Genomic DNA, 23,054 nt, shown 5'->3' with positions numbered 1-23,054 from the left:
CCTTACTTTTTAATCCAGAATTTGAGAGATGGGGTAGATGAGAATGACATTACAGAAGGTAGTGTATTTGAGAGTAACTACAGTACTTTGTCATAACATTTTTATACAATGAAAGCCAAAGCACACTGTATTAAAAAAATGTTAACCCAACTTCTTGTTTCTTACTGATATGTAAGAAACAATACTAGATTTTTACCAGTCTGTACCATCTGCCAAAACCAACGCTAATCTATCCAAGCACATTGACACTCAATATCCTCTCACAGGTGTGAGTGAACACAGCAGGAAGCTGAGATCACATCAATTTCTCAAACTTCTCAGTTTTAAAACCAATACATGATCCCAGCTAAGACTTTGTCATATTCACTGCATGAACAAAGCATGAAGCTCAAATACGGTACCTGGATTGGCTATTTCACCTCTCACAAACCGCTCAAATAACATTTTTCTGGTTGGATGGGTTTTTTTAATGCAGACATTTGTAAGTTTAGTTTATCATGGATGCAAGATAGACATAAATATTGGTGGCATCAAATATTGTAAGGAATATCATTAAGAAGAAGATCCGCAAGTTGTATTTATATACCATGATCTACTAAAAGCAATGGAACTGTGATAATTTACATCCGTGGAGAATCTTGCTCATTATATACTTGTACTGAAATATTTTTTCCCTTGGTCATGATACAAATACCAAATCTAGGATGCTTTCATTTTGAAGGTCCTCTAGTGTGCACTACACTGCTGTAGGTACTGAACCCTATAAAAAACAAAGCAGTCAGATGAAATAGTGTTGTTAATTTCAGAACATGCATCTGATTTTTATCACATTTCAGTAACGCTTCTAATCTCCCATCACAAAATACAAACCAGCTCTCTGAAAGGCTAAATAACCAACTTCAGCTGCTATGATCTGCATAAAAGATTCTGCTTTGGTAAAAGATACTTGCTTCCATAAATTTTAATACCTCACTTTCTGCTGTACTAGATAATCAGTTATCTAAGTTTTCAGTTCCAGGCTCTGTGCTGTTGACATTTTACAGTATTTTCTGAGAAAGAAAACCAAGAACAAAACAGTGAAAACAAAGAGGATGAGGAAGATGAAGACCTATGAAAATCCTTCTGTCAATTTTTTTACCTCCCTTAACCATGTTTTATGTTGTGTGTACTGAACTCTCTCAATGACAGTTTTCATAATAACAATTTTCATAACAGATTGGCTACTGGTTTGCCTTCTAACAGGATCAAGAATTCAAAGTTTAAGTAGTACATGCTATACACCCACAGGCCATGCCACATAAAGGTATAGGCTTCATTTATGGCTGTTTAAGGACACTGCTCCCAATCTTTAAAAATGGAACAGGTTTTTTATGCATGGAAGTGTCACAGAGCTGACTGGGATACCCAGACAGCTGTCCAACAACTGCCACTCCAGAGCAGAGGCAAATGGTAGCTTCAGTTAGCTTCTGGCTGAACAGCTCAGCACTGTGGAGAGACCTAGCATTCATTCATACCTCGGTTTCCTCCAAAACTTTCGGTGGTAGGGCTGGAGAAAAGAAGAGTTCGTGCTTTGCTATAATTTGAATTAATCTTTTCTGTTAAAATAATGCCATGGGTTGTTAAACAATACCTGATTAAGAATTAAGGACACCAGATCAGCAGAACCACAAAACACAGCTTCTGCCACCAGCTTTTCTCTGCTTTATCTTACTGCAGATCCTCAGCGGCCTAGATCAAGAGATGGGAAGAGAAGGAAGGTGGGGCTATTAATTCCTGAAGTAATCAGTCATTCAGCTAGTGGGGAAAAAAGAAAATAAAGAGCAATATATTCTCAAAATTTTCTTGACACTGTGAAGTAAGATCTCTGTCAGTCCTTTAACTGGCGGTATGTTCAAATATATTTTCCTGAGATATGTCATAGTGAAACTTCCTTGTGCTCTTAATTCCGATAAACTAAAATACCGGCCAAACAGGAAAGGATAAGAGGTAACAAGAAATTAACAGGCAGAGCTTTCAGCACCAAATGGTATGGAAGGGTTTTGCGCGCAGCCATTTATTTTACTGGCTTCTTGGTTCAGCTCTGCAGAAAGAAGAAATTAAGGGTGTGGACAAACACCCAATTTGCAAATAGCTGTGTTAGCAGAAAAGGTTTATCCCCAGATGTTCATCACCAATTCAGCTGCAGAGGTTACCACCCCTTTCAGAGCAGCTCTCAGCTGTTCGCTTTAACTGGCACCAAACGCACTTCAGCCAAAACAAACCAGATTAGCACAGGCCTGCCTCTTCAATCTGTTAGAAAAAATTTAGACCGATGAAAGCTGGCAATGCATCCCCTGCCTTTCCCGCTCCAATCCACTCATCCTCTCCCTCATGCAAGCAACAGCACTTAACTGTCCCCTTTAGGCATCACAGGATGCTAAACAGACAAATAATGATTTTTTTATTGAACAGGGGAAAAACTGGGAGAAGCAGGAAAGTAGGAAGGCCCTCTTCAGCTGCAACCTTGGTGTACCCTGAAGTAACAAGAAAGCTATGGCTTTATCTTCAGTATGTAAATGGAAGAGAGAAGGAAGGTTAATTTATTTCACATGAGAAACATTTTGTTTCCTCTTTGACAGATAAAACACAGAAGAGAAGGTCCCAAAAAAGGATAAACTAAGGCTACTGCAAGACAGTTTTAAACTATCCCAGGTCTTCCTCTCCTTTAGAATAAAGATCTCCTATCCTCATGGCAAGAAAATCTTTTATTACTGTGCAACCGTTTAGAAAGACTATCCAGATTGTTTTACTTTACATTTTCCAAACCAGAAACTCCAGAATGAATAATTACGAGAGCGTTCATCCTTGCTATTAGTTTTAGAGCCCTCTAGGGCAAGCTGTTTAATTCTTGTCTTCAAGGCTAAAAACTATTTCTCCTTCTCAAGAAGCAGTTCATAGAATGGCACGGGTTTGATCAAGAAAGATTTGAAATACAGAATAAAAAGAATCCTTCATTATGGGCAGATGCTTGGAATCTCTTCCCCCCACCTCTTTCTTATGTCTTTGACGAAGACAAATCGTGAAAAGTTTAGACATATAAAAAATAACAGCAGCATCAATTTTGAGGCAATGTATATTTCAGCAGACAGCACATCAGTCAGTTTGGTTTATAGGACTGAGAAATGATGTTTTAACTTTTACTATTGCTTCTGTCAGTGTAGAAAAGATGTAGTTTCTCTGCTTTGGAGCACAACAGATAATACTGCCACATTCAAAATTATGCTTATTGCTTATACGTATAATAACTACAACATTTGTCCTGCATTTAGGTTTATGTCTGTGTTCCAGTGTTTCTTTGGTTAAAAGAAAAAAACAAAAAAAAAAACCCAAAAAAATAATGTGAGAGTGCATGTGTGTTTCTACATGTTAGAGCATTGTTTAATGTGTAGTCTCTAATTTGTGGAAACAAAACCACCAAAAAAAAAGGAGAATTGCTGCGTATTTTAGAGAAGGTAATTCAAGAGCACTATAAAATTAACCTAAAAGCTAATTACACCTTAGATAGGGCAACTGCATTTCTGCATCACAATGGCAACTGGCTCAGACCAAAACTCTCAGAGCTCTTCAATTTCCTCCTGCCCACTGCGTGGATAACTATCTCGCCATGCAGCATTCGTCTTTTTTCACAAACCTAACATGCTTTAATGCATTCTGGGTAAATTTTGCAATGACGAATTTAACCCATTCACTAAAACTGCTCCGTGCAGAACACTGCAAGATTATCTTTTTTTTTACAGAAGATAAAGTCTGAGCAATCATCTCTGTAACAGTCCCTGATGGCAGAAACATCAGGTCCGACACAAGTAGTAACTGATGAGACCCAAGAAGGCATGGCTGATCACTTCCACACTGAGATGGCACATGGAGGTGAATCCTCCATACAGCCCATCCCTGTCAGACCCTCGTATAGCTGTGGTGATTTAACTAGCAAATAAAGCACTGTATGTGGTCTGTCAGGCCGTGTGGTCAATTACAGTGCAAGACAGTCCCTTCCCTGGCTCCGTACCTGGATTCCAAGCGCTTCTCATTCCAGCATGAACATGAATCTTTTCCTTTGGGACCACATACCCAGAATAGCTTAACTACGTGTCCTAACTCCTAGTGTAACATACCAGAAATGTTATTTCATTCCCATTCTTTGAAAGCTGGCTAGCTAATAAAATGTTTTAAGCGCCAAAATATTACTATTAAGCCAGAAATACATTACTCAGAGAGCCTAACAACACCTTGAAAGAACATGCACAAGTAGCAGTACAAGCAGGATCAATAACATCCAGAGGACAGGAGAACAGATCCCTTAGGGTTAGTCTGCTTGAGCCAACTGACAATCAACAAAGACTAGATCCGTGTACCCCTGGCAGTCTAGGCACTTGACAAATACAGTGCCCTGGAACAACATACTCTCTGACCTTGATGGAAGTAACCCCTTCAAACAACACTCACTCCCAAAAAAATACCTGCTGTGGACAGTCTCACAAATTACTGATCTTATTCCATCTGTTTGAAAAATTATAATACTCATCATTTCACATGCTTCCTTATTCTTCTGCCTTGTCTACTGTAAGCTCTTCAGGGCAGATGCTAGGTTTTTTAATGATGCAATGAAAAGTACTAAACCAAATATGGCTTTGAGCACTATTTTATTTTCAGAACAATAAAGGTCTGCTTCATCCAAACACTGCTTGGTTGGTCAAGAAAAAAATACGCTGTCTAGAATTTCCTCCTTTTCTGCTTCTTTGCTGTAAGATTACTAAACCTTTCACTGGGTTGATCACTAAAACATGTATGCGATGAATAGGGGACCTCTAATAAGATTTCCTCAAGATGATACTCCTTCCTACACTTCTATCACTTTCTGTTGCTGACTCCTCCTTGCCTTGCTGACTCCTGATTTCCTTCTGTGTGTGTGTGCATGCTTACGTGACCCTGTGTGCATTTCCTCCTCTAGAGTTCTTCAAAGCTGCTGGTGCTTACACCAGAGCAAGTACAGTGCTCATGATCAACACACAAAAGCAATAAGGGAAAAAAGAAAGACAATCTGACTTGGACTGGCTGTGAAATATCAGTTCAGTGATTCAAATCAGGATTGGCCACTCTCAGTCACTGGCCCCTGCCAGCAGCAAGAGCCATGTTGTAGTTCTACAGAACCAACCAGTCCCTTCCCCCACTGCAAGAAATCCTTCCCTGGCCTCCAGCTGCCAGATGGAAGTGACAGCCAAGGGTCAGGTCTTCCTTTGTTACCAACACGCACTTATTGATCTGTGTGTCCCCCAAAGCACAGAACTCCAGCTCAACCTCAGCTCTCAGACCACAAGCTGTTTTAGGTCCTGGGGCAAACAAATCATTGAAGCCTTATAACTGAGACCATAGCGTACAATATTCCCTTTCTCTTTACTCCCCCCAGCTGGTTTCCTACACTTACCAATGGATAACTCTGCATAGGAGCCTTTATACCATGGCTGTGAGAGTCAGAGCAAGCTGAGAGGAGGGAAGATGTGAAAAGATAATGTGGCAAGGCATTTCTTCATTTCTTCAGCTCTCCCAGGCCCCTTATTATTGCTGGGACATAACAACATTATCTCTCTTCATATGCTGGCTAGTCCTGACCTTATATTTTAACACCAAAACTCTCAAATTCTGCATTATTGTCCCAAAGAACAGGCAACTAGAGAGAACAGCAAAGAAGAAAGCCTGGACTAAATGGCACAAAGGAGAAAAAACACTGACAGCACCTGTATCCTCATTCTGATCTGCTTTTCCTGCTTCTCCATGTTTACAAGCTACATTTTTTGTTGGTGTGAACTAATACAGGCTACCGCTGCTTACACAGGGGAGCATCTCAAACCTTGTAAACACCCACAACCCTAGAAGGAATTTTTATGCTCCAACACAATGCCATTGCCACCATCTCCTCAGACACACTGTGTGAGCACTGCCTCAAATGTTTCAGCCAAATCTGACAGGCTACAGGAAATACTGCAGAGGAGTTCTTGAATTTCACAGAAATAGGTTGCAGAGTAGCTCTACCGGTAGGGCTAGAAGACAGTCACCTGTCCACAAACTACTGGAAACCACAGATAGACATCTTTGCCAGATTCAGCTGAAGTCTTCACTCATCTCTACCTTCTCATCATTATCCACTAGGTCAGTACCCTCCAGCAAAGGCAGATTAACACCAGTAGGTAGAATTGCTTAGGGAGCATTCACACAGCTTCTGTTGCAATACAGAAACCTCTGGTAAAGATACATTTCTGGGAGCAGCAGATCTTCCACTAGCTCAGTGAAACGAGCTTCAGTTCATAGCCCAAGAACCTCTGCAGTATTGTGAGATGATATAAAAGCAGAAACAGCTGTAGTCTGGATGGATGAATTGCACAGCCGCTCTTGCTTATGTGACCCAGGATGTGGGTCAGCATACCAGGCAATGCAGAGTAGGGAGAGAGGCAAGAAGCAACCCTCTTGGCCCTTCATCCCATCTCAATAAATCCGTCCCTGTGAAAGCAACCTTTTTGATTTAGTGATGTCCTACCTGTACTATGCACAGGTACAAACTGCTGGACAAATTAATGAAAACCCTTAGCTGCAGCCTGAGCCAGCGTTGCTGGTGCCATGACACAGTGCCATTCCCTGCCATTTCTTGAAACTACCTAGTCACAATGCAGTCCATGTGTCCCAAAACCTGCCTGAATCAGCAGTTATTCTTCTGACTGGACAAGTTATAATGAGAAAGGGTATTTTTAGTGCAGTTTTAGGTATGGATATGTGCTAACCACTGCCAGTAAGAAAAATTATAGAAACGTTGAAAACTGGTACAGACTTTCCAGGCATATAATATCCAGTTGTCTCTAAGAGGCAACAACAGCTACAGCAGTACATGCTGAAAAGCCTCTGCTGACATTTCAAATATTGTCTTATTTTAACACAATCCTGCTTTTATTTTCGCACAGAATCCAGCCTCCTTCCTGCACCGGTAATTTTCTGCCTTCTAGAATGCAGTACTGTAAGAAACACTCAACATAGTGATGAGCACAAGCCCTGTTCCAGAGAACTGGTGATGACATGATATTGTCAGCACCAGCTTTAATATCCATTCAGCTTGGATGCTAAACAGAGCAGGGGACCTTCCCCACAGACGTACAGAAATAAAAGGCCCCTGTTCACTCCAGTAACAATACCAACACATGTATTAAAGGAGATTCAAAGGAAAAGTAAACTGTATTTCAGAAAGGTCCATGCAAATGGAAAATCAGGTACATTATTATAAGTATCAGGCAGCCTTTTATATGATATGACAGAAGACGCTCTTGAGTCCAAGTCCCTCTGACTCCCATCTTTGTGTATGTTCCATACAGGCAAGCCGCTGCCTTCCAGTCCCACTGTCTTCCACATGAATTCACAGGAATCTGATGACACAGAGAAGTCTGCAGCTGTTTTGGTGGTAAACTCCCTCCCTGAACATCCACATACCATGCTCCATGCATATGCTCCTCTATGCTGTGCACACTGACCCTCCCCCCAGTAGCATTCAATCTAAAAACTGCATGGCAGAACAGTAGTGTAGCATGAGATGAGGTGTAAACGTGATTCCTGCCAGCATTCAGTAACAAGTAGAATCATTTGCTTCAGCAGCTTACAGACTCACCCTAGTTAAACTCTTAATATTTAAGTGCACAAGCCTCTCCCCTTTTTCCTTTCTAAGGCTAGAAATAGAGGCTATTGTGGACAGCTCAGGTATCTTGTGTCTGTAGATGTAGATGCTTCTGTGAGGTTTGCACTACCAATTAACTTTCCCAAGTAATGAGGTATAATCCCCGCCCCTGAGAAACCCTGCTTCATCTGTGATATACTCCTTGCAGAAATCCAGCAGCCTAAGTTCAGATTCATGAGATTTTATTTATATATATATATTCTTTGAGAAGCTACAGCAATAAAAATTTGACATGGGAACCCTTCTACTCTTTTCCTCTCTGGGACAAATACTATGTAATCAGTGAAGAGTGTTTTAACACTAAGAAAGGGAAAATTTTATAATCGGTGCCCATATAAAGTTATGTGTATTAAAAATGTTCAGCCAATCTCTGTAGAAAACAATGAAGATAAATGACTGCTGTGAATTAGTTTAGGGCTGCTACTATAAGATGTTTCAGTTTCTCACATATTATAGGTAGTGAAATTTATGATTTATTCTGGCTTTTATTCACTGCCACTGTAATAAAAAACCCCAACAATTTGGCAGCAATATAAATGGTTTCCCATCAATGTGAATAGTGTCAGTCTGTGGACCTCTATGTTTTCACTTGAGGTCCAGTAAATCAGAAGTTAACCACTTAAACATGAATTCTACTGATACAAGTTTAAAAATGGAGGAATCAGACCCAAACATTGATTCTGCAAGCCCTTTGCTAATGAAACCAGCTCTGCTATTGTTTATATCCTAACTGAACCCTATCACAATCATTTGGATACAATAAACAGCTCTTGCAGATGGCTGGCTGCTAAAGAAAAGGGGGGGGGGGGGGGGGGGGGGGGGGGAAGAGGTGTATAATGGCCACACTAAAAAGCTTTGATAACAACACATCAACTTCATAAACTTGTGTCCTGCAGTAATACAAGTGGGCATTCAGCAGACCACAAACAACAAAGGAAAATGTAGATGACTTCATCAGCCATTAAGTCTGCTGTGCCCTGATCTAAGAGCATGATTCAAAATTAAAATCAAGGAAATTTGTCAACAAGCATTTACTCAGCTCAGAAGAATCCTCAATTGTTGTGGCTTTTACACTGCACCCATTTGGGAGTGTCAAACAGACCATGAACAGGGAGGATACTGAGCAGACTGTTGCTGTATTTTACCAATTGCAAATCAATAAAAACAGTCCTTTGAGGCAGAGGCTTAGTCTGTATCATTTCTACTTTATGCTAGAGACTGGAACAGATACATGCCATTACATTCTAGGGTGGAAAGAAAAACAAACAGTTTCATCTCTTCCTCCTGCACCCAGACCTTGCAGGCTTGTTCAAAACAGAGCAGAGCAAGCCCTTGCCAATCTAAGTCATAGTAGTCCTGAAGAGTGAAAGTCAGAGTGCCTTTCCATGGCTGTGGAAAGCTGTTCTTCAGCAATGGAAGTTACACGGAGAACCAAGAAGAGATTAGATGATTATTCATTATTCAAAAGTAGGATTAAGAAGTAAATGACGGTTTGAGGATGTACTTTAGGAGACAGAATGACACAATCCCATACCATTTAGAGAGTGCCTTCTGAAACTGCCCCCATACTTCAACACCCACACTTTTTCCCTTTAAATGTTAAAAAGCTGGGGAAGAGGCCTAGTGCACAGAAACTGCATATGGATACATACCCATTTCTTCATATATTTGTGAAAAAGAGTTGAGCTCTCGAATATGCAGAAAAAATTGCACACAGGAAAAACTATTTCAAGGCACATTTTACTCCTTTAGCCAATAAGTATTTCTAAGTCATACATGGGGCAACATTTAATTTTTCTGATCTGGAATCTTCTAATTCTAATAAATACATAGCCAGTTTTCAATACCAGTAAGGGTACTTCCTACACATCTTCACTGGCTTCATATTTTGCTTTACCAACTAATTCAATCATTTGTCAGTAATTAATATGGTGAAATGTTATTTTTAAAACCTTCTGATTTTAGTCTTATGAACTGCAACATACCCCAAGATCTTTATTCTAGTTCCATCCTTAAAAATCTACTTTTTGGCAAGTGTTCAAGGCAGCAAGTGTTTCTATAAATGCAAGTGCAAATATGTCTCATAGAATGCATGGCAAACAGAGAACTGAAGAGACATTTAAGAAAACACAACTGAACAAAGCAGTGACATTGATTACAGGGGAGTTTTGGTTTATGTATCAGTATTTAAAAATAGTTTCTTTCTGGCCAAAACACTGTTTTTTCAGAGCACTATTCTGAGTAGTGTAACAGGGAAGTCTCTTTGTACCCTCAGTTTTTTGGTTTTGAAGGATCTCAGATTAACAGAAAATTTAAGGATTGAAAAAGAAATAAATCAACAAACAGAGAAGCAATGAAAGAAAACAAATTATGTGAAGTAACTCCAAGCATTCTGCCCATGGCTAGTAATCCACACTTTACGAATATGAGAAAAGATGCAAAGAGATGGAGTTAGCCTGCCTAAACTCACATCCATAGTCAATAGGATAGTCAGGAACAAAATTCTACTTCTACGTTCTAGCCTAAGCACCAAGCTACAGTTCTTAGAAATAGAAAAAAATAGTCACAAAAAGCATAGTCCTATAAAAAAGAGAGTATGAGAAAACAGTCTCATCGAGGTAAATACTTGTTTGTGGAGATTACTGCCTGTCTCACCAATACCCTAGTGACCACCCTGTCTGCACCCATAATTAGGGCAAGCCCCTCTGTAACTGCATGAGGTCATGTTTTCCTTTCAAGCAGCAGTAAATTACCATGCTTGTTATCACTCCTGTACACAGATTCCCTCAAAAACTAGATTATCTCCAGGGCATCCTTTGCTATTTTGTCATTTTCAGTATCACTCTCACTACAGCAGGAAAAAAAGACACAAAAAAAATCAGCATTTAGGGTTTGAGAAACAAAGATATTCGGGGGGGGCGGGGGGGGGGGGAAGAGTGAAAGAAGCAGATCATCCTGGAACTGCCAATTTTCTGTATCCTTTGAGGATTAGATCCAAGCTTATAATTTCAGTGAGCAATTATCTAAATAGAAATGCTCTAATTGCACTAGGATTGTGTTTTCTCTGGAGTGTTATTTCTTTCAAGTATCCTGCTGTTTATTTATATTCAGCTAAATACAAGGTATGCTGAGCTACCCAGCGATTTACACTGCAGTAGGGATGTTACCATTGGTACACAGGAGATTGCTGGTTTAGCACAGAAAACCCTCTAGGCTGTTCTAACTTACTAGAACTAAGCCCATTCCAGTCTCTGTCTTATAAACTCACAGTTTAATAAAGAAAACAAAGCAATTCTTCCTGGATGATTGTCAATGAACTGCTTTGTTGCCTCTGGAATCACTGCCAGCTCGGGGAAAAGTAGGGGGAAAACAGGCATGATACACAGCTACCCAAGGAAAACAGCTTACCTGGCTTGGTACCCCACACGTCTGGAAGCAGCACACGTGTTAGGGGAGAGACTGTCACGGAGGCAAACCACAGCCACACACAGTTTCTTCAGCAGTGACAGTAGTTTACATTGATCATTTCAACATGCCTCAACAGCTGCTGTAACCAAGATTACAGATACACTGGGAAAGAGAACAGCACCAAGACAGACAGCCAAGGCACAACAGACCTAACACTTGCTTATTAAAGTTTCGTACCTAGTAAGAGCAGAAAGGTTGTAAGGGTTGGCCTCAACCATTATGCACCTTATGCACCATTGCACAAGAAAAGTTGTGTCTGTCTTAAAGGTTAATCAGCCTGTAAAATGTGCACATTTGAGGGAAAAGGAGAAACTCTCCTTCAGAGGGAGTTGTGGGGATTTGTCTAAAAAGGGCTCCTATTCCTCCTTCTCCAGAATTACAGCAAAATGTCAGAAGAAAAAGTAGCAAGAGGAAACTCAAAGATCATTGCATTCTGCTTGAAAACCAAAATGGATCACATTAGTCTAGAAAGTCTTAGTGGCAACATCACAATGTTTATGCAATTCTTCAAGGGTCAGGCAAGAGAGAAAGTTTCCTACTGCACATACCTGCATCAAAAGCTTCTTAATAGCTTAATTTGTGTTTATTTATGTTTATGCACTGTAATGGAGACACAGAAAAAGGGGAAAGGGCCAAAACTAAGAGAGTTTAGAAGAGGATAACATTCAGGAGAATGCATGAAAATTATAGTTTCAGAGGCGCTAAGTATATCAAGACAGGTAGAATTCCCTAAACATCACTGTTTGTTTCAAATTCCAATCAAGAGTAACTGCTTTACGTTAACACTAAAGAAACAATGAATAGCATGTTTCTCCTCTTCTTAACGTGCCATCATTAATCAAGAACTTGACAGAGCAGTAAGTGAAGAGGGTCTTTATCTGCTTTATTTCTGCATAGAATAGATTGTATGATTCACTTTAACCATCTTCAAACAGCACAACTTTTAGAATCATGGCTCAGTTCTGATTTCATACCAAAAAAGCATGACAAATAGGAGGTTGTGTACAAGCCTAATTTTTGTACCAAATTTTACCATGCAAAACATGCACAGAGCACCTGTTGATGAGCCACAGGCATCTGTGACAAAGGTCCCAAGGATAAAACACAAAAATATCTTAACTGGCAACTAAAATCACAACAGCCAATAAATTCCAATCTGTGACATGGACTAAAAAATATATGTTTCAGAAATGCACCTACTTAAAGCTAATTTTCTATGCTGCCATGAACACTACCAGCAGAGAAACAGTATCTACTCGCCTTTCCTTTAACAGCGAAGATGACGATGGAGAGGAAGATAAATACAATCATTTTTTATCCAAAGCCATCACTCAAATTGACGGCGCAACTGGATTTTTCCACAGCTGAATAGACATATACCTGTTAATTTTATTGCTTTTCTCTACTTATTCAATGAAGGTAGAACCTTTAAAGCCTGGGACATCCAACACTAGAACAGACAAGTCCTACTTACACATATGTGAAAGTGAATTAGTGGCAAGAAAGGGTTTGCAGAAACAGACCAAGTTCATAACTACTCTTGAGGGAAACATCCTACTTAACCAACTGGAAGCTTTCCTGGTGCAGTGGCTTTTTACCATGCCTCACTTCAATCACTTCAGAAATATTACAGCCTCACAATATGACAAAATTTTCACATGTAAAATTCTCTAAGGCTGGTGCATTTTAATGACTAAGCATTTGGGACAAGAGGGACAAGTAAGTCTTTGCTGCCTTCTCATTCCAAGTTTACTGCATTGGAGCCACGAGCGCAAGGATGCAAAATCTCCATGCAGAAACAGCAATCCACAATATGAATCAGATTTATTTTTTTTTTCTCCCCAAAAGGGTCTAAAGATAGGAAAAAGGGCAAGGGAATGTCATGCAGATTAGAAAGTGTCCTGGACAGCAGAGCACTCAAGAATCCCAGGCCAGTCTTCAGGAGTTCCACACCGTTTCAGCTGAAAGGGCAAGAATGTACCAGCAAAGAACTTGATGTTTAAAGCATCACACACAGATTTTGGGGTCTACCTTCTACAAGTCCTGCCTGTTCATCATTGTTTTTCTTCTTGCTCCAGAGGAGTTCCAGAACGGCACTCAAAACCAAAGCTTTCATGGCATTTTCATGAGGTTGGGATCCCCAGTCCTTTGAAGAAAACCAGGTTCTCTATATGTGCTCAGATGTTCATGCATGTCTTCCTTCACGTAGTACTGCTGTTTTATTATTTTTATACAGGTATCATGATATTGAATGGTGGAAAGAAAGCTTTTCTAAAACATAAATTCATACCTTGTTCTGTCTTCCAGAAAATGAATTTTTTACCACCTAGTTTGCAAAATGCAATTACACAACTGCACTTGCAAATTACAGCAATCATTCAGGTTTCCAGAAGCCAAATCTATTCAGGAAAAACAGATTTAGAATTGAAAACCTGGAGGATACACAATAAAGTAGTACCTTAAATTCTAAACATAGCTGGTAGCAAACCATAAAATTCAAGCAATATTTTTAATCATTTATTCTCAGCATATAGCAAAGACAAAGGACAACTTGTATTTGATCATAAAGGCCTCAGTATTTATTATTTATTCCTTATTAAATTCAATTATCACTGACAGTAAGTCTTTCTCTGGTAGACTTATTCAGTTAGTCGCACTGTGTTTCAGCAGAGCAAGGATTTTAGGACTGCATTACCTGTCAACTGAATCTGTGAATTCAGTGTGTTCTGGGTTTATCTTAACAGTTGGCTACTATGCTGTTTGTTAATTTACTATTGAAATTGTTGGATTACTAGTAAGCTATCATAGACATAACACTGTCAAGTTACCTAATTTCAAGATAAGTTCATGCTTCTTGACCAACTAGTTTCACTGAATAAAAGTTAAACATTTTTGGCTGGGATGGGAAATAATTTTTGAGATTCCTAATTTTAAGACAAAATATGGAGAACAGATTTCTCTGCAATTAATTTGGTATTTTAATTTTACAAAACCATTCAAGGAACAGGCAGTAAGTCGAAGGCTCTCAGTTTCCAAGGTACTTCATGAACAAACTCTGGATTCTGAAGCCACAGTTTGTATCTCAAGCTTAAATTAATCTCTGCTTCATTATCTTCATCTCATTTGAAGACAATTACATACTGTTTTCTGTGTTATCACTGGTTGCAGTAGCATTGTATTTCTATTTATTATTAGCATCGTATTCTCTTAGCACACATTCTTCTCTAGCTGCTTCAATGCTGCTGACTTTCTTAAATCTATTCTTTGAACTGTGCTCCCAATTTCCTGTGAATAAGACTCTCTTATTTGCAGCTGTCTCCTAAGATAGCCTTCTCTTTCTCATACATATTCAAATACCAAATGGAATTTTTATTGCTCCTGTATCTTATTAATTTTTTGGATACTAATAAAAAAATCAAGACTTTTAAAGCAAAAACCGAAGCAGTGTTTCAGTCACATTCCTCACATCTACCAGAAAGCAGTGGATCATCTACCTTCTTGGTTGAACTTCAGTTATGGTTTAATTTGATAATTCTGGTTAACACAACCCAACAGATAGGCTCTGGCCCCTTTTCACAAGGAACAAAACCAATCTATTTTGTTAGTGTCAAAGAAACAGACAAGCCCGAACTGAACAGTTATACCACCATAAGAAATTACTCACCATCTGTGTTTATAAATACCCCCTCTGCTTATGGGCAAATATTTTCAATCCCATTCAGTGTACTAGCTACCTTAAAGAGGTATGCAAACTGTTTCTACACACTTTTTTCACTATCTGTCATGACTTTTCATCCAGAGCAGGCAGAACGCATGTGTGCAAAAGCAAGCAGTGTAGTCCCATTTTACTGTCACATTCTACGCTCTAGAGCGATCATAGTTTTTTTTATTTAATTCAAAGAAAATATTTGAAACTATCACTCCTTCTGTGAACTGTTCTTCTCTAACATAAATGACGGGAAATATCTTGCTGTCCCTGAATTCCACGTTTTCCAAATTACTTTTCTCCTATCTTACCCCAGTCTCCAAATAAAGATGTTTCATTGCAGATGCCTATGTAGCTACATTAAATTGGCACTTAAGGCTCTAGAAAATAGTAAAGCAACAGGTTTGAAACTTTTCCAGTTTGGAACTGTTTGCAAGGTTTATGAAAATTGGCCAAAAAGAGATACTGAATTTAAATACACAAAACTAATTGAAAGGCTATACTAAATGTATGCACAGTGTACCACAAAGCCAAGATGACAGTATCAGATCGGTTTGCATTAAACAGGTCAGGGGTAGGGGGGGACTTCAGGAAAAACAAAATAACAATGGCGTAACTTAGCATATTTGTACTTGGGTCAGATCCAGCTGAACACTTTGGAAAGGATGCTGCTCAAAGTGAAAGGTGAATGGAGGAACAGAGATCAGGAAGGAGGTGGGTGTTTGTCGTTAAGAAAAATAATTTGTGAAAATGCATTAACTAGCGAATGTATTATGTTGCAGTAAACACTCCAAATATTTGAAGAAATACTATAGCAGTATCTTGATTCCCTTGATTGTTATTAAGTAGAAGGCAAACAAATGCTTCTTTGCAGAAACAGAGTTTGGAGCTCTGCCAGGAATGGTCACATCTAACACACATTATTTATGACTGTATAAAGTGCAAGAATATTAGTCATTTAATGAATAGCTGGAGGATGTCTGTTACAAGACATGAAATGATCATAACTTGTTAAAGGTAAAGAAGGTTAAAAATGGGAATTTCATCACTCAGGAAGCTGTTGCGAGTGCAGAACAGTCTCCACCTCAGGTCTACAGAAATGCATTTCCTAGCTTCTCTTAAAACCGCTGTCACAGGCATCACTGGTGGCCTTTTAAACTTCACGACCTAGCATTGTCTTCTCTTCATCATCATGTCTTACAAACCCCCACTGATATCTCTAACACCACAGATTTCCCATCTCTCACTCTGATTTCACTTTGGTACACAGTTATATACCCAGTGGGCTTCCTCCCTGTCTTTCTTCTCAGAGCTACATTCAGTAGTCTCCTCTTCCTCCTCCTCCCTTCATACATCGTGGACATTTTCCAAGGGGCTCTTCTCACCCCACCACATTTTCACATTTTCTATTTTTACCCTTCTGTTGACCTCATTCACTCACGTGGTCTCTCCTCAAGCAGGGACTGACAACCCTCAAATATTCCTCTTCTGCCTGTCTCTACCCTGCCACCTTTCTCTGCTCTCACAGATACTGCAATACTAAATATAACAATAGAATTACACATTTATCCCACCTAACCTCATTCCAACCCTTGCCTTTTTTGCTGCAAAAGGAATCTTTTACCCAACTACAGATGAAGGTTTTGAGACAGAGCAGCCATAAGATATAGACTTTTCCCTTTATTTACACCTTGTTTATTTTTCTTTTCTTATCCTTTATTCTGATATTAAAGCATGCATATTAAAGAAGGGAAAAAAGAGCTTTCTAAGAAGAAGAAATTCTCTTTCGATCTGTATTCAAATAAGGAGATGAAACATGACATGATGAAACAATAGCCTTTTGTTGTTGTTCAGAAAATACCTGAAATTTCATGAAATACGGAGCTGTTTGTATATGTAATCTGGTTACATAAAGTGTTCTGTACCTCTGCCACTGAATTTTGTGAAGCAGCATGGGTTACAGGGTTTGTTGCTTGCTTTTTTTTTTTTTTTTTTGATTATGGCTTTACATTATTTTTGCCTCTTTTAAAGCAGCTCCCCATTTTCCTAAAAATGGCTGTTTCCAGCCATCAGACTTTGCAACTTCTGTTAGAACAAACTGACCATGCCTGGCTAACTACTTGCTCAATCCGTTTATTCAGTTTCCAATACAGCCCAGCCCAGCACAGTATATCTGGCATTATGTATCATACACATCATGCAAAAATTTCTCTCAAGCATAATCGTGGCTCTTAAAACTCAAACTTTGCCACACAATGACAAGGTCTCCACATTACCAGAATCACATTCCCTCCTCCTCCACCCCCATCCAACTCCTCATCAGTCTCTAGCATGACTCAACCCAGTTGAAAAGCAGTAGGTTTACAAGTCATTTCATTTATTTCAAGAGATACATCACATGGAGGAAATAAATAACACTGTTTTACAAAAGTTATTTTCAGTGCCTGGTTCCTGGTAGGTAATAGGGTCCCTCTGGTTCCATAAGGTGCTTCCAGCTGGGAATTCTACATTAGTTTTGGCTTAACCAGAATGATACTAACATTTTGAAGCCCACTCTTACAATGGCAGCAGAACCATGCCCCATAGCCTGTCAACACTTCCTTCTAATTCTTTAAGCTGAAAAATCTATTTCAGAACTACTCCTGTTGTTACAATTACTGCCTTATCTCCAAGACCACGGACAGGGTAAAAACTGCTTTTGCACAAATACATTCTTCCTAAGGTCCTGTGCTGAGGGCCATCTTTCACTTGCCAAAACCCTGAAATTCAGCTAGATCCTGAGGTTTTCAACACATTTTTAACAATTTCACTTCCAGATAGTAGGCAGCTTATTGGCTAGCCATGAGATGTTTCTGTATATGCTCTTTTTTGTCTCCCTCTTGCTGGCCTATTGTCAGTGTGGTGAGCCATGTTAAAATTTATACAACACAAAAGAGGAAAAAAACCAAAATGACTGTCATGTATCATCCTGAGAAAAATGAAGTTAAAGTATTTTATTTTCAGTAGTCACGAGGCATTGAAACCAGTAGCAAACATTTATCTGGATGTTGCAGAAACTGCAAAATAATCAAATGGGGCAGGTGTGAAAAAAGCAATGAGGACTAACAGAGGAGAGATGGTTAATTGAACTGAAAGGGGCCAGGTAGTAGCTGAAATTTCAGTATTATAAATAGGACATTATGTAGCTGAACTAAAAATAGGAGATTTATTTTTACTTAATGTTCCTCACCGCTGGCTGCTGACCTAGAGAAAGAGGACTCAGAAAGGAGAATTAAACAATTCCCCACCACCATGCAAAACCAACACCACTAGCCTGGCTCCAGGGTCTATTTGTAAACTAAGAAGAATCCTGTTTTTTAAACCAATTTCAAAAGATGTCTAATTGAAAGAACTCCCTAATGTTGCTGGGAAAAGAACGTTAGAGATTACACCAATTTCTACAGAAGACCAGCTGCAATTACAAATTCCCTGTCTACATACTTGCTTGTAACAAAAAATCACCAGTGTATCTAATCCAATTCCTTCACACACTTTATATGTATGCAACTGTTGTCCTACGCTATAAGCAGTCTCTGCTCAACAGTACTTGGTTTCGAGGCAAGACTGAGGGGCCCAGCACAGGTTTGGAGGAAAATGCTGTGTCAACCTGCCACCTGCTAACTGTCTCAGGGCAGCACCTTGTGTTCTTCCCTTTCCTAAGGACCAATTTTACACTTAAACTGAGAAACCTAATTTAGCTATGGTGAAACGGCAGCTTATATGGCCAGCTGCTGAGGTGGTGTTCATACTTTGTTTCATTTAAAAAAAAAAAAAAAGGAAAAAAATAAAAAGATTAAACTAGCACAAGCCTAGACCACCAAATCTGGATTTAGCTTCAAGGCCATACATCTAATCCTCAGGACAAGAGAGACTTGAAACCATGGTTTTGGTTCTGCTTAAAAAGATAAGAGGAAGCTGTAAAATAAAAACAGAACTGAATCTCAACTTAAGTTCACAGATGTGAAGTCCATGGCTTTTTTGTTGTTGTTGGTTTTTTTTGGTGGGGGGGCATCACTAACTAAAATCTAAGTGTCTCAATACACTTGAGACTGGCTGTTTCTGTATCTGCTAAATACTGGATCTCTGTAATGTACCATAGACCCCAAGGGTCTACGCTGAAGCATTTATTCATCACCACTTGTGTAGGAAGCTGAAATGAAGATGAGAATATGGTGATTGAACTTTGGAGAGTAAGCCATAATTACTTAAAAAAGTTTATGACAACAACAAAAATAACTTGCATCATTTGTCATTGCCGGTCAAATTGAAACAAAGGTATTTGTTACAAGAAATTATCATATTTAAGGAGAAATACTTAGCATCTGTGTAGTCTGTATGCAAATCTACTAGCCAGCTTTCTCTTGGGCGGAAAAATGGCAGTCTACTTACTTGCTGTATTTGTTCACCATTTGCATCCTTCATTAGTATTGGCAATTTGATTTGTTTGGGAATGGCAAGACTCGGAAGATAATTCTACACTTAGCTTAAATAATTCTAAAACGCAGGTTAGCAGAGAGGCAGATGATAATTCAAAACTTCTTGCTGCTGCTAAGCTATTTCAGCTTCTCTCACTGTCAAAGCCAAGTCAAACACACCTAAATTAAAATGCCTATTTGCAGTGTCTCAAAAGACAACAGAAAGATCATTTTTTTTTCTCTCTTGATTTTCATATGCTGAATCAGAACCTCAAAATAAAAGTCAACGCCATCACTAAGGCTGCACTGTTGTATTACTGCTAGGTTTCAACATAGCAGGCAGCTTCAGAGGAAAACAAGAACCATACACCTTCCATATTTGCAATGTTGGCTGTATTTGCCATTTCCTTTCTTTCACTGTTGTACTAATTTTTATGCATTTATACATACAGATTATATACATACACACACACAACACCACTTCAAACATACTTTAGATACTACTACTAATAAAAGTACATTGCTTTTTCCTCTTCCCCTTCCAACTCATTCACATTAACCAGACACGAATCACCGTGCAACCTCTGGAATCCTCTTGGCTGCAAATGGAAGGCAATGCAACAGCTAAGGAAAGGACGCACCAGAGACCTAGGTTCACGCGACCTGTGCTTGCCAGGCATGACCTACATCTCTTAAGCACCATTTCTGTGGTATAAGGACATGAGGGAACTTCAACCTAGCAGCACCACAATACACTAAAACGGGCCTGTTGTTCCATAACCACAAACGATGCAAGTCCCATCGAGCCACAAATAAAAGCTCCTACGAATGATGTCCCAAGTTCTCGCCCAGATATTCAACCCAGTAACAGAGATATTTTCATATGGAAAAGGTGTCTTTCATGCCATTCTGCTCAAAGGGAGAATTCTCACTTCACTTGCAGGTATGGCCTTTCTGCTTCCCCAGTATAACATACGGTACACAACTTCTGTATCCAGTATCTTCTAACACGTGGTAAGATCTAATAAACAATTCCAGATAACATTACGACATCGCCAGTAAGTACTGGACACTAGAATTGGCTTCCACTTGACACACCACTCCCTGCAAGTAATATGCAACTTCCCAACTAGGAGATTTAGTTCAACTACAGCATTTTCCCCCTCACCTTGAACACAGCCCCAGGCACAGAAACAGAAGCCCTTGAACACAAGCCCAGTGCAGAAAAAATTCCAAGGGAGAACGTTTTGCTCCTGTTGTAACTAGAAGATGATTTAAGAGTTTCCATTTTGAATACCAAGAAGCTCCAGAGGAAAGTTTAAGGTTTCCTTGTTACTACCCTTCTTTGGCCTTCATACTATCTATTCTTGGCCATCCTGAAAAACAGAACCAACAGCAACGCAGCTGCACCAAAGTAAGGACAAACTGGCTTTCTGAAGAAACTTCTAGTATTTAAATCTTTTCTTCAAATATCATTAACTCCAGCCAGCCTCTTCTGTCTTCCTAGTTAAAATAAACAAATTATCCTATAACAAAAAAAGTTATCTCAAACCCCATTCTCCATAGCTGCCGTCTGCTAGCTGTATGACAGTGCACAGTGACCAGGTTTTGATTGTCATGCTGTCACGTACCACACACTTGTACAGCCACCTAAATGAAGCCACTGTGGACCAATTACGGAAGATCTGTTATTCCATTTGGAATTACTCATTTGGGGATTTGCTTTTTGATTTGTTTTCCCCTGAGGTTTTTTGGAAGCACTAGTGGGTTGAAGTTTAAATTAAATTGGGACCATCAGCATCCTAAAGTCAACTATTCAGTAGCACACATTTAATATTGATTTAATATGATTATGTGGGCTGCCTGCAACCACAGCTAACTAACGCTACTTATACACAGAGTATTTTATATATTCATCACCAGTAATGTTAGAATACCAAGCAAACCAAAATACAGCAAAACTATCCACACAATTATTTAGCTCTGAAAGCTATACAGAAGGGGAAGAATTAAAAGTTGGAATCTTCAATTCACAAAGACAGCTCTGGTCAATTTCGTAAACTGCACAGTCTAAGGTGCCACTGGTTAATTACAATATTGTAGAATATACAAAACAAGTGACAAACCAACCACTACGCTAACTAAAATGAATCGCTAATATAATAAACTGCACCAATGCCAATTTTTTTGGAGGACAACCTTAAGTTCCTGGCCACTTCCAGAGCCAGGGCATCAGCCAGTTCAAATATCCTACTGACCTTTGGAAAACAGAAATGCTGTATTAGGTCACATCATGGCTGTTTCTAAAATACCTACTATAGCTATAACTACAAAGCCGGGGGGGGGGGTGGTGGAAAGGAGTGAGGTGTAGCCTCATAACCTTACCAAACACCACAGAGAAGGTTATTGACAAGTATCAGCGCGGCCCCTGCTGTGATGTGTGATGGCATGTGAAGCCCCATGCTAGGGCCCTGCTCACAGCTGGGCACAGCAAAGTCCAGCCCAGTCTGCTTAGTTCCATAGTGCTGTTGTGAGCACAACATCAAGTTAATTTAAATAAGGAAAGCGGGTTACAAATGAAGTAGGATTGTGCAAGAGCACCTGGCATCAGCAAGTGATCGATAGCATCCCTGCAGTATTTGAGGGCACGGGGGCCGCCCGTAGGAACATGTAGCCCAAAGGGCTGGCTGAGGGAAGAGCCTGGGTGTCACTTTTACCTGAGGAACAGACCGCACGGCCTCCGGGGGACGGCCGCCACGCCAGCACCCGGCCCCGCCGAGCCCCGCGGCCGGCCCTCAGCACCGCGCCGGGCAGGCCGCCTCCAAGATGGCGGCCCGGCCACACGGCGCCCCTCCCGCGCGCGGCGGGCCGCTCGCTGCCGTCCCCCGGCGGGCCGGGCCGGGCGGCGAGGCGGGGCGGCGGCGGAGACCGGCCCTGTGCAGCACCGGTAGTGGCCGCGGGGAGACGCGGCCGGTGGCTGTTGGCGTGGGGAAGCCCCGCAGGGTGCCCAGCGCGGTCCCCGGCCGGCTGCGGAGGCTCGCCCGGTGCCGGGCCGCCGTGCTGGCTGGGGCTGGCGGTGCGGAACGCCGCGGCGGCAGCACCGCTTCAGAGGGCACCAGGATCCGTCCAAGCCTGGGGAACAGCCGTTTCAGCCGGAGGAGGCGCGCACTTGCTGTTGGACGTGTTTACAGACTGTCAAAATGGCCTAGGCCGAGGTATCAAAGGTCAGAACAGGTTTTAATCAAAGGTTTTGTAAAAATACAGTATTGCTACCAGCCCTCCGCATCCACGCCAACAAAACACTGCCAACCTGCTCATTCAGCCCCTGCCCGGGGAGGCTGTGCCCGGGTTACTGGTTACACAGCTCCGCATCCTTCCAGGCGTTCGAGGTTTTCCACCAGGCTGTGGACGTCCTGTGTCTGTTTCGGGGGTGAAGCCGTCAGCAAGCTCTTCCCCAGGTAATGAATGCCCCCGCAGATCTTTCCGCACCGTTACCTTCTTGACATGTAGCTTGTTTTATCTAAGGGTCTACATAAAACACAATAAAAGTCTCACTGGTTAAAGCGGTAGCTCTGTATCAAAGCTCCCAGCCTTTAAAATGTCACCCAAGAGTTCAAGAGAGTTATTTTAAAGCATGACAGTTCACAAGAACCATTTTTAGGCAAAATATCGATTTTGT

General features: G+C 40.5%; 1 long non-coding RNA gene across 1 annotated transcript in view; it reads right to left on the bottom strand.

Moving 5' to 3' along the window:
* LOC119157825 overlaps window positions 1-22,155 on the bottom strand; it is a 93,030-nt gene extending 70,875 nt beyond the window's left edge. The window contains exons 1-2 of the long non-coding RNA XR_005107679.1: window positions 22,093-22,155; window positions 1,631-1,728 (exon numbers count right to left, since the gene is read on the bottom strand). This is a non-coding gene — a long non-coding RNA (uncharacterized LOC119157825). The remainder of the gene's footprint in view (window positions 1-1,630; window positions 1,729-22,092) is intronic.
* Window positions 22,156-23,054: the final 899 nt, after the last annotated feature.

This window comes from Falco rusticolus, chromosome 15 (genome assembly GCF_015220075.1).
Source record: "Falco rusticolus isolate bFalRus1 chromosome 15, bFalRus1.pri, whole genome shotgun sequence".
Classification (NCBI taxonomy): domain Eukaryota; kingdom Metazoa; phylum Chordata; class Aves; order Falconiformes; family Falconidae; genus Falco; species Falco rusticolus.
This window is presented reverse-complemented; position numbering and strand designations above follow the sequence as displayed.